General features: G+C 48.8%; 1 protein-coding gene across 4 annotated transcripts in view; it reads left to right on the top strand.

Moving 5' to 3' along the window:
- The window catches only part of SDK2 (sidekick cell adhesion molecule 2), an 876,954-nt gene that overhangs the window by 104,950 nt on the left and 759,485 nt on the right, over positions 1-12,519 (top strand). The window lies entirely within an intron of this gene.

The raw sequence follows: 12,519 nt of genomic DNA, 5'->3' as shown, positions 1-12,519 counted from the left end.
TTGGTTCCTTTAATGGCCAAAAATAGGGTTGTCATTTCCAATAATGGCTGAAATTAGGGTTATTGGTGCCAATAATAGCAGACAATAGGATTATCGGTTCCAATAATGGCTGAAAATTGGGTTATTGGTTCCCATAATGGCTGAAAATTGGGTTATCGGTTCCAATAATGGCTGAAAATTGGGTTATTGGTTCCGATAATGGCTGACAAAAAGGTTATCGGCTCCAATAATGGCCAAAAATTGGGTTATCGGTTCTGATAATGGGTGAAAATAAATCCATATATATTTAAATTGATGGTATTAATTAAAGAATTAAATATAATACAATTATATATAAAAAATATATATATTTTATTAAAAACTTTCCGTTTCGGATTTGGTTTTCGGCAAAGTACATCCTGAACTTTTGGTTTCAGTACCGGAATTTTCCTTTCGGTGCACCACTATTTGTGAGTGTTCGAGTCCCACCACGTTGCGCCACTTGGCCACAAGTAGGTCCAAAGATGCCATTTTAAAGGCATGGCGGTTCGGGGGGGGAAGGCAGCGGGCAAGGCGGGCACTGGCACACCTGGACGCATAGGTAATCAACCGCTTTCCCTTTGCTTTGCCCAACTGAGCCCTGAACGGAAAGATTCTGATTCCAGTTCCTTCACGCAACCTCTTCCGGTTGTTAGGACGGCCTTGGATCCAGCGTGAGCCGAGATTTCCGTACGTTATTATTAGATCGGACTGTTCGATTTTCAGCCACATTTTACAATCTTACAAAAGAGCAAATCCGCTGCAACAGTTGTATTTATTTGCAGCTTTCAGGGAAACGATGAATACTGAAAGACGATTGGTTGCTGGGAGGGGCATCTTTGTCTCTTTCCCCCATGTAATGGTCCCCAATCCAGACAGCGAGCCCTGGACACCCGCGCCGCGCCTCTGGGGAGTTGTTGTGCGCACGGACTGGTAGAGGTGGTCTCAGTAAGTGATCTCATTTCACACCCTGCTGCATGTGTAGCATGAAAGTCAATGAGCTGGTCTGAGCAAGATAGATGGCCGCACGCCGGCTGACATTATCTTCCCCAAGAACGCGCGTTTTCCCGACTTATTGGGCTTTATGTGTTTGTGTTATTTATTTTTGCTGCTGCAGGAACTTCCCTAATAAAAATAATTATAAAAATTGGAACATGGAGATGCAAATAGATGGATAGATAGATAGATAGATAGATAGATAGATAGATAGATAGATCATACTCCATTTGATCCCCAGTGTCTACCCTGCCTTCCAGTGCAGCTATATGCTCTTTGAGACCCCCAGTGTCTCCCCTACCCTCCACTGTAGCTAATCAAGCATTGATCATGCTCTATGAGACCCCCAGTGTCTCCCCTACCCTCCAGTGCAGCTATTCTAGCACATATCGTGCTATATTTGACCCCCAGTGTCTCCCCTGCCCTCCAGTGCAGCTATTCAAGCTCTATCAAACCCCCAATGTCTCCTCTGGCCTCCAGTGCACCTAGTCAAGCACTGATCGTGCTCTATGAGACCCCGAGAATCTCCCCTGCCCTCCAGTGTACTTAGTCAAGCATGGATCGGGCTCTATGAGACCCCAGTGTCTCCCCTACCCTCCACTGTAGATAGTCAAGCATTGGTCATGCTCTATGAGACCCCCAGTGTTTCCACTACCCTACTATGCAGCTATTCAAGCGCTATCAGACCCCCCAATGTCTCCCCTGCTATCCAGTGCAGCTAGTCAAGTGCTGATCATGCTCTATGAGACCCCCGGTGTCTCCCCTGTCCTCCAGTGCACCTAGTCAAGCATTGATCATACTTTATAAGACCCCCAGTGTTACCCATAGCTTCCAGTGCAGCTATTCAAGCACAGACCATGCTCTATGAGGCCCCCAGTGTCTCCCCTACCCTCCATTGTAGCTAGTCAAGCATTGATTATGCTCTATGAGACCCCCAGTGTTTCCACTGCCCTACAATGCAGCTATTCAAGCTCTATCAGACCCCCAATGTCTCCTCTGCCCTCCAGTGCAGCTAGTCAAGCGCTGATCATTCTCTATGAGACCCCCAGTGTCTCCCCTGCCCTCCAGTGCAGCTATTCAAGCACAGATTGTGCTCTATAAGACCCCCAGTGTCTCCACTGCCCTCCAGTGCAGCTATTCAAGCTCTATCAGACCCTCATTGTCTCCTCTGCCCTCCAGTGCTAGTCAAGCGCTGATCATGCCCTATGAGACCCCAGTTTCTCCCCTGTCCTCCAGTGCAGCTGTTTAAGCACAGACTGTGTTCTATAAGACCCCCAGTGTCTCCACTGCCCTCCAGTGCAGCTATTTAAGCTCTATCAAACCCCCGATGTCTCCTCTGCCCTCCAGTGCACCTAGTCAAGTGCTTATCTGCTCTATGAGACCCCCAGTGTCTCCCTCGCCCTCCACTGTAGCTAGTCAAGCATTGATCATGCTCTATGAGACCCCCAGTGTTTCCACGGTCCTACAATGCAGATTGTGACATGAGTCACTTTTGGGCACAGGGTGACTGAGAAAATATATCTTGGATTACTTAAAATGGGACAGTAATATTTATCCACAACATCTCCCAGAATATACGTAAAGACTATTCTTGGTTTGTTTGATTCTGAACTCAACATGTTAGTTGAGAGAGCTGATCCCATTGGCCTCTAGAACTGGTTAGGAGCTGGACAGTCTACTCCTACTATAGTTTGTTGTCTACTAGGCTGAGGAGGGGGGAAGATCACTGTTTGTATTGTTAATTGTAATTAGTTCCTGCTATTGTGAGAAGGTGTCCTGTGTTTATACTAATGTGTGAAGCTCGGTGACAAGTCTGACCTGTAGTGATAACGTGATTAATCATACAATGCCGAGGAGGGCACTGAGTCACATCGGCTGCTTTAAAGGGTTACTTAATTAGTTCATGTTAATTCTGTTTCTGGTTACAGTTGTATTGTTATGCCGCGTACACACGATCGGAATTCTCGTCGGAAAAAGCTCTGATGGTTTTCCCGACGGAATTCGGCTCAAGCCTAGACACGGTCACATCAAATTCCGATCATTTATAACGCGGTGACGTACAACACATACGACGTGACTAGAAAAAGGAAGTTCAATAGCCAGTAGCCAATAGCTTCTGTCTCGTAGTTGAATCTGAGCATGCGTGATTTTTGGCGTGTTGGAATTGCATACACACGATCGGAGTTACCGATAGAACGTTTTTCCGTCGGGAAAATTGAAAACATGCTATCAGTTTTTGACTGGCGGAAATTCGGACAGCTAAATTCCGATGGAGCATACACACGGTCGCATTTTCCGATGAAAAGCTCTCATCTGTCTTTTTCTGGCCGGAATTCCGATCGTGTGTACGCGGCATTAGAGTAATATGAGCAGGTGGGGGACCTCCTCTTCTACTGTATATAAGACTGTATTCTGGTTCTAATAAAAAAGAGTCTGATTCCTGTTTGACCCTCCGTACAGAGCCTCGTCTCGTACTTGGGAGAAAGAATTATTCGCACTGGGTTTCTTGTTCGGCTGATTGGAGTGTTCGGTAGCTGCCTTTGTGTTTGGAAATGAAATGTCCTAAACGGCTGTAACCCCGTTCATACTCGAGTGTTGTTACACAGCTATTCAAGCACCGATTATGCTCTATGAGACCCCCAGTGTCTCCCCGGCCCTCCAGTGAAACTATCGAAGCACTGATCGTCCTCTTTTGACCCCCAGTTTCTCGCCTTCCCCCAGTGCAGCTATTCAAGCACAGATTATATGCCACAAGACCCCCAGTGTCTCCCCTGCTCTCCAATGCAGCTATTCAAGCACAGATCATGCTCTGCTAGACCCTCAGTGTCTCCCCTGTCCTCCAGTGTAGGTATTCAAGCACTGATTGTACTCTATTGGATTCCCAATGTCTCCACTACCCTCCAGTGCAGCTATTCAAGCATAAATTGTGCTCTGCAAGACACACAGTGTCTCCCCTGCCCTCCAGTGCAGCTATTGAAGTGTGATCTGTGCTTGAATAGCTGCATCACTGGCTACACTAGTCAAGAAATGATACAGGTCATTTCCATGGTCGCTACCCTTATACCGCATACACACGATCGGACTTTACGACAACAACGCTTTGTTGGCAGAAAATTTGAGAACCCACTAAGAAACATTTGTTGGCGGAAATTCCGGCAGCAAATGTTCGATGGAGCATACACGCGGTCGGACTTTCCGACAACAAGCTCACATCGAACATTTCCCGTCGCAAAATCGGACCGCGTGTACTCTGCGTTAGGAGGGATAGGGGATTGGATGGTCGTCGAGTCCCTCCTTCTCGCACTTTATGAGCGGTTTCCTGTAGCCATGGACTCTCAAGAGGAATGGAAGAGGCAAGGAATAACCGTGAGTGTCGCCAGCGCAGGGGGGGGAGGGGAGCACTTTGAGAGCCCCATAAATGTGATCAGGCGGCTCTAGAGCCACCCAGATCACTTTTACGGGAAAGCCTTTTACTGGCTGTTAAAGCCGAAATCAAGCTCATAGTGTGGCAGCCCTTGTCTACCATGTCATTTATAAACATACTTTGGTGTATAAGTAGTTAAAGAAATGCCTTTTTTCTGCTTTAGTTCACAGTCTCTGACGATAATAAAAAGAAAAAAAAAATTAAATATACATTCCCTGTCCTCGAGACAAGACCGGAACACAATGGATTCCCGCCATTCGCGCTCTCACGCAGCATCTTAGGAGAGTTCAGGTCCTTTTGTACTCAGACGCCGGGAGATAAACCCAGAGATATTCCGCCGCTGTTTGCCGCCGAGCCCCATCTGAGCGAAATTAATAACCCCCATAATGACAACTTTTCCCGAGAAGAATGGAGCTAATTGATTTCTTTCTGACGACTACAGACTAATTAAGCGCTAATCTCATGTTTATACGCCACATTGCTGCGGAGTGCTTCTGCAGAACAATAAGGCTCTTTGGGGATTACACGGGGATTTTTTCAGGAGATAAATTATAGTGCCGCGGATAAAAAAAAGAAAAAAAGAAAGCTATTTATTTTATTTTTCTTTGTCGGGTTTTACGGCGGGAAAGGGTTAACGGGCCTGGTGCAAGCGGTCTGCGGTGAATTTCCGTAGGGTCCTGCGGTGAGCGCAGAGAACAGAACAAAAAAGGAATTAAAGGCAAAACCAGAAACCTCAGCTGCAAAAAAAAAAAAAATATATAACCGCAGTTCACCTGTGCCTGCGGAGGAATTTTAGATAATTCCGCTTGGGAGAAAAATACTTTTTTCCGCAAAAAATAAAAAAGTCACTCCCATCTGCCGTTTCGTCCAGTCTAGACCAATAGGGGTGTCACATATAAAGAGCTGTTGGTGAGAATGGGGGAGAATTATTATTTTTTTTAAATAAAATTACATTTCAAATTAAATTAAATTTCAACTTTAATTAAATTTCAAATTTAATTAAATTTCAAATTCAACTACATTTCAAATTTAATTAAAATTAAAGGAGTTGTAAAGGCAAGAAGGTGCATTCTATGTATTAAGATAAAAAGCCTTCTGTGTGCAGCAGCCCCCTTAATATTTATCTGAGGTCCTTCTCTGTCCAGCAATGTCCAGAAGTGTCTCAGCCATCCGAGATTCTCCTTCCTGATTCGCTGGCGCCATTGGCTCCTGCTGCTGTCAATCAAAGTCAGCTAGCCAATCAGGACAGAGAGAGGGGCGGGACCGGGTCGGGGGCTTCGTGCCTAAATGGACATAGGGAGCTGTGACTCAGCTCAGGTGCCCCCACAGCAAGCTGCTTGCAGCGGGTACGCTCGTCAAGAGGGACGGGCCAGGATCACAGAAGAGCAGGCATGTACTGGCCATCGGGACTACCGGGAGTTTCCCGGTGGGCCGATAGCTCAGTGGGCCACTCTGATGTAAGGGCGCTGGTGATGGGCCACTCTGATGTAAGGGGTGTTGATGGGACACTGTTGTAAGGGGGCTGGTGATGGGACACTCTGATGTAAGGGGGTGCTGATGGGACACTCTGATGTAAGGGGGTGCTGATGGGACACTCTGATGTAAGGGGGTGCTGATGGGACTCTCTGATGTAAGGGGTGCTGATGGGACACTCTGATGTAAAGGGTGCTAATGGGACACTCTGATATAAGGGGTGCTGATGGGACACTGTTGTAAGGGGGTGCTGATGGGACACTCTGATGTAAAGGGTGCTGATGAGACACTCTGATGTAAGGGGTGCTGATGGGACACTCTGATGTAAGGGGGTGCTGATGGGACACTCTGATGTAAGGGGGTGCTGATGGGACACTCTGATGTAAGGGGGTGCTGATGGGACACTCTGATGTAAGGGGTGCTGATGGGACACTCTGATGTAAGGGGTGCTGATGGGACACTCTGATGTAAGGGGTGCTGATGGGACACTCTGATGTAAAGGAGTGCTGATGGGACACTCAAAAATGTAAGTGGGCCGGTCTGGATGAAGTCCAGGGCCAAATTTCTGTCCCAGTCCAGCCCTGCAGAAGAGGGACCGGAGAAGTCCCCCTCCCAAAAGAACCCCTTTCTAAAGCAATGTTGTTTCCTCTATGTAAATGAAGTCCCTTCACTTGCTGTACAGTGGTGGATGGAATGTTCATCATCTTAGTTTGCTTCCTAAACTTTCCACCAATAGTCGGTCCTCCTCCCGGAATGGGGTGGTGATGGTCCCGGGCGGACTCCAGCACCCGCTAGCCGGCTGCCGCCACCCGTTCCCGTTTCCACTCTTATCCCTTTTTAATTAGCAGATATCTGAGAGACAGTTGTTGCGTCTTCTGCAGACGACACCCCCGGGCTGTGCTGCTAAGTAGGATTTGAATTTGTTAATTAAAAGCAGAATGTTTCAAACTTCCCATCTGCAGCGCCGCTGCTCCCCCCCCCCCGCCTTTCCATACAACCCCCCCCCCCCCCCCCTGCTGAGCAGGCACAGATCCCCGGAAGGAGGCCTGGGAGACAGCGGGATTCATCCAACAGAGGTGACTGCGCGCCACTTTGAAAGCACCAGTCAGAACCTGCCAGAGAGTTCTCACAACGTCGCTTCTTTGTGTCAACGCATCAGGCGTCTTTGATTTCCAAGGACAGTCCCGAAACTGAAGATCTGCCCTTGGAAATGTCTCCGCTTATCAAATGTATTGGTCCAACAAAAAAGAAACAAAAGACCTGTCTCACACGTCTGGCCTCACGTTGGGTGCCAAAAAAAAAAGACACAAAAGACCTGGCTCACATATTTGGCCTCACGTTGGGTACCAAAAAAGAAACCAAAGACGTGGCTCATACATCCAGCCTCACATTGGGCACCATAAAAAAAACAAAAAAACTAAGACCTGGCTCACAACATCTAGTCCCACATTGGGCACCAAAAAAGAAACCAAAGACCTAGTTCACATTTCGGGCCACACATTGGGCACCAAACAAAAACCCAAAAGACCTGGTTCACCTATCTGGGCTCCCATTGAGCACCAAAAAAAAAAAAGGCCTGGCTCACACATCTGGCCTCACATTGGGCACCAAAAAATAAACCAAAGACCTGCCTCACACTTTGGGCCCCACATTGGGCACCAAAAAGAGCCAAATGTCTTGGTTCACACGTCTGGCCTTATATGGGGCACCAAAAAAAAAAAAGACCTGGTTCACACGTCTGGCCTCACATTGGGCACCAAAAAGAGAAACAAAAGACCTGTTTTCACATGTCTGACCTCACATGGGGCACCAAAAAACCCCCCAAAAAGACCTGGTTCACACGTCTGGCCTCACATTGGGCACCAAAAAGAGAAACAAAAGACCTGGTTCACACGTCTGGCCTCACATGGGGCACCAAAAAAAAAACTTAAAATACTTCGTACACACGTCTGGCCTAATATGGGGCACCAAAAAAAAAGACCTGGTTCACACGTCTGACCTCACATTGGGCACCAAAAAAAACCCCATAAGACCTGGTTCACACGTCTGGCCTCATATTGGGCACCGAAAAAACTTCAAAAGACTTGGTTCACACATCTGGCCTCACATTGGGCACCAGAAAAGAAGCCAAAGACCTGGCTCACACATTGGGCACCAAAAAACCCCAAAAGACCTGGTTCACACATTGATGCCTCACATTGGGCACCATAAAAGAAACCAAAGACCTGACTCACACATTTGGCCTCACATTGGGCCCCACATTGGCAACAAAAAACCCGAAAAGACCTGGTTCACACGTCTGGCCTCCCATTGGGCATTACAAAAAAAAAACCTGCCTCACATGGGGCACCAAAAAAAAAAAAAACACCTGGCCCACGCATCTGGCTTCACATTGGGCACCAAAAAGAGAAACCAAAGACCTGACTCACACATCTGGCCAAACATTGGGCACCACAAAAGAAACCAAAGACCTGGCTCAAACATCTGGCCTCACATTGGGCACCACAAAAGAAACCAAGGACCTGGCTCACAAATTTGGCCTCACATTGGGCCCCACAAAAAGAAACCAAGGACCTGGCTCACACATCCAGCCTCACATTGGGCACCACAAAAGAAACCAAGGACCTGGTTCACACATTTGGCCTCACATTGGGCACCACAAAAGAAACCAAAGACCTGGCTCAAACATCTGGCCTCACATTGGGCGCCACAAAAGAAACCAAGGACCTGGCTCACAAATTTGGCCTCACATTGGGCCCCACAAAAAGAAACCAAGGACCTGGCTCACATATTTGGCCTCACATTGGGCACCACAAAAGAAACCAAGGACCTGGTTCACACATCTGGCCCCACATTGGGCGCCAAAAAAAGAAAACCAAAGACCTGGCTCAAACATCCAGCCTCACATGGGACACGTTGGGCCTCCTGCAGCAGGACATGTAATTATACTTAATGACTATGGTATTATCTTACATTATATTATCAGTATATTATATTAAATCATTTACCTAATAAATGAAACCATTATATAAATTGAAGCTCCTGTATGGAGTTCAGCTTTCTATAATAAATGAGATTTGAATTCAGAGCGATCGCTCTTCCTCTCTCCTCTTTTCTATATTCAGGACTCTGCGGGTCTTAAAGAGAATCCAGTCCTGACGGGAACTTTCCTGCTCCTTGTGATGTCACACGTCTCTCTTCCTCTGTCCCTGCCTTTCTGAGCGCCTCACCTCCCCCCGCTGCGCGCGCTCGGCGCCGTTCTCTATATAGAGAAGATGTTGGCAGGCGCTGTGAGCTGTACAGAGGAGCACGCTGGTATGAAAGACAGCCGCCGCTTAAAGGGAACCTTTCATTCACAATACCGGCAGCAGCCTGGAATGTTGTCACCTGCAGGAGAGGGGACACAGGTGACAACGCGAATGTAACAGGGGCGGGGGAGGGGAGACTCGTAATAGATCATCTGTAGCACATTTATCAGCAGTCTTATTCTTCATTTAGTAATTTATTCATGATTTAGTCATTAATGAATCAATGTAACATTTAGTAATTAATTAACTCAGCATATAGTGATTAATGTGTTCATTTATGTTTCAATAACTAATGAATTCATAACCTTTCATCAACTTTACAAGTCTGATCCCGGACGTGCCCCAATATAAGCTCCGCCCCTTATCATTAAGAGAAGGTTTTTGATCTCCAATCAGTGACTCTGCCTAGGCTGAGATGATGTCATCAGTCTGCTGCAGGTAGGAGAAAGCATTTCCTCAGTCTCCCCTCCCCCAGTGATCAGACTGTACATTTTAACTTTGTAGAAGGAGGAGGAAGCATTTCCTCAGTCTCCCTCCCCCAGTGATCAGGCTGTACATTGTAACTTTGTAGAAGGAGGCGGAAGCATTTCCTCAGCCTCCCCTCCCCCAGTGATCAGACTGTACATTTTAACTTTGTAGAAGGAGGAGGAATCATTTCCTCAGCCTCCCCTCCCCCAGTGATCAGACTGTACATTGTAACTTTGTAGAAGGAGGAGGAAGCATTTCCTCAGTCTCCCCTCCCCCAGTGATCAGGCTGTACATTGTAACTTTGTAGAAGGAGGAGGAAGCATTTCCTCAGTCTTCCCTCCCCCAGTGATCAGACTGTACATTGTAACTTTGTAGAAGGAGGAGGAAGCATTTCCTCAGTCTCCCCTCCCCCAGTGATCAGACTGTACATTGTAACTTTGTAGAAGGAGGAGGAGACATTTCCTCAGTCTCCCCTCCCCCAGTGATCAGACTGTACATTGTAACTTTGTAGAAGGAGCAGGAAGCATTTCCTCAGTCTCCCCTCCCCCAGTGATCAGACTGTACATTGTAACTGGACAGGCACCAGTGACAGAGACATCTTCTCCATGCAATGTCCAGGGGGTGGGTCCTGGGTGACCTGGGCTCAGTGGAAATTCGATGATCGTGGCTTTAAGTGGCAGAAAACCGGAAATTGCAAAGAGACATGTCTGGATTATTGGTAAATATTGCAGACTTTGTAATTGTTACTGAACTACAGCAGCAAAATAAATCAGGTTCTGCCAGGCTGTGCTGCAATGCAAGGAGAATGCTGATAGAAGGAGAGAGCAGAGTGACAAAGAGATGAGCTCATCAGTCTGCTGCTTCTCCTTTCAGTGTCCTATCACAGGCTGGGGGAGGGACAAGACCTGTAAATGTTACTCCACTGCAGCAGAGAAAGAAATCAGATTGTGGCTGAGCTGTGTGGCTGAGCTGTGTAAATCTCAGAACTGGATGGATAGAACTACAGATCTCACATACTTACATCATATCTGTGCAGTGTTACTTTCTGCGACTTATCAGGCCTTTCAAATGCGACATTTTTGCTCCTCCGGCCAGTTATTGTTGAACCGCCGCGGCTCCCCCGTAATCTTTGTCATGCAGGTCGGAGCTCCGAGGTCAGCGGGTCACAGAAAGCTTTAGATTCGTCGGAACGCTTTCAGCGCGGGACAAAGCAGAGGACGCCCAATAGGCTTTCAGAGATTCAATGGGGGGAATGTGCACTCCAGATGTTCTCTATGCTGTGAATGGAGGCGGCACACATACCGCTACATAGGGGGCCACGCATGCGGGGTCCTTCCTCATTGTGCTAAGAGGTGCTGGAAAATTACATTGTATCAGATAAAGTAATGTAGGAGAGTCACCCCACCCCCCCACTGAGGAAAGTCACCCCATCCCCCCACTGAGGAGAGTCACCCCATCCCCCCACTGAGGAAAGTCACCCCATCCCCCCACTGAGGAGAGTCACCCCATCCACCCCACTGAAGAGAGTCACCCCATCCCCCTACTGAGGAAAGTCACCCAACCCCCCCCACTGAGGAGAGTCACCCCCCCCCCCACTGAGGAGAGTCACCCCATCTCCCCCACTGAGGAAAGTCACCCCACCCCCCCCACTGAGGAGAGTCACCCCACCCCCCCCCCACTGAGGAGAGTCACCCCATCTCCCTACTGAGGAGAGTCACCCCATCTCCCTACTGAGGAGAATCACCCCATCTCCCCCACTGAGGAAAGTCACCCCATCTCCCCTACTGAGGAGAGTCACCCCACCCCCCCCACTGAGGAAAGTCACCCCACCCCCCCACCCCCCCCCACTGAGGAGAGTCACCCCATCCACCCTACTGAGCAGAGTCACCCCACCCCCCCTACTGAGGAGAGTCACCCCATCCCCCCCCACTGAGGGGAGTCACCCCATCCCCCCCACTGAGGAGAGTCACCCCACCCCCCCACTGAGGAGAGTCACCCCACTCCCCAGCCCCCCCACTGGGGAGAGTCACCCCACTGAAGAGAGTCACCCCATCCCCCCCTACTGAGGAGAGTCACCCCATCCCCCCCTACTGAGGAGAGTCACCCCATCCCCCCCTACTGAGGAGAGTCACCCCACTGAGAAGAGTCACCCCATCCCCCTACTGAGGAGAGTCACCCCATCCCCCCTACTGAGGAGAGTCACCCCATCCCCCCTACTGAGGAGAGTCACCCCATCCCCCTACTGAGGAGAGTCACCCCATCCCCCTACTGAGGAGAGTCACCCCACTGAGGAGAGTCACCCCATTCCCCCTACTGAGGAAAGTCACCCCACCCCCCCCCCCCACTGAGGAGACTCGCCCCATCCCCCTACTGAGGAGATTCACCCCATCCCCCCTACTGAGGAGAGTCACCCCATCCCCCCTACTAAGGAGAGTCACCCTGTCCCCTTTGTCCTGGAGCATACCTCCAGAACAAAGCATGCAGGACCAGTAAGGAATAGTGCCCCATCATTGGTGTCAGTGGGAGGAATAGTGCCCCATCATTGGTGTCAGTGGGAGGAATAGTGCCCCATCATTGGTGTCAGTGGAAGGAATAGTGCCCCATCATTGGTGTCAGTGGGAGGAATAGTGCCCCATCATTGGTGTCAGTGGGAGGAATAGTGCCCCATCATTGGTGTCAGTGGGAGGAATAGTGTCCCATCATTGGTGTCAGTGGGAGGAATAGTGCCCCATCATTGGTGTCAGTGGGAGGAATAGTGTCCCATCATTGGTGTCAGTGGGAGGAATAGTGCCCCATCATTGGTGTCAGTGGGAGGAATAGTGCCCCATCATT

This window comes from Lithobates pipiens, unplaced genomic scaffold, assembly GCF_037356315.1.
Source record: "Lithobates pipiens isolate NorthernLeopardFrog02 unplaced genomic scaffold, aLitPip1_a1.2 Scaffold_28, whole genome shotgun sequence".
NCBI classification, from domain to species: domain Eukaryota; kingdom Metazoa; phylum Chordata; class Amphibia; order Anura; family Ranidae; genus Lithobates; species Lithobates pipiens.
The sequence above is the reverse complement of the archived record's forward strand: the minus strand, read 5'-3'. Positions and strand labels throughout refer to the sequence as shown.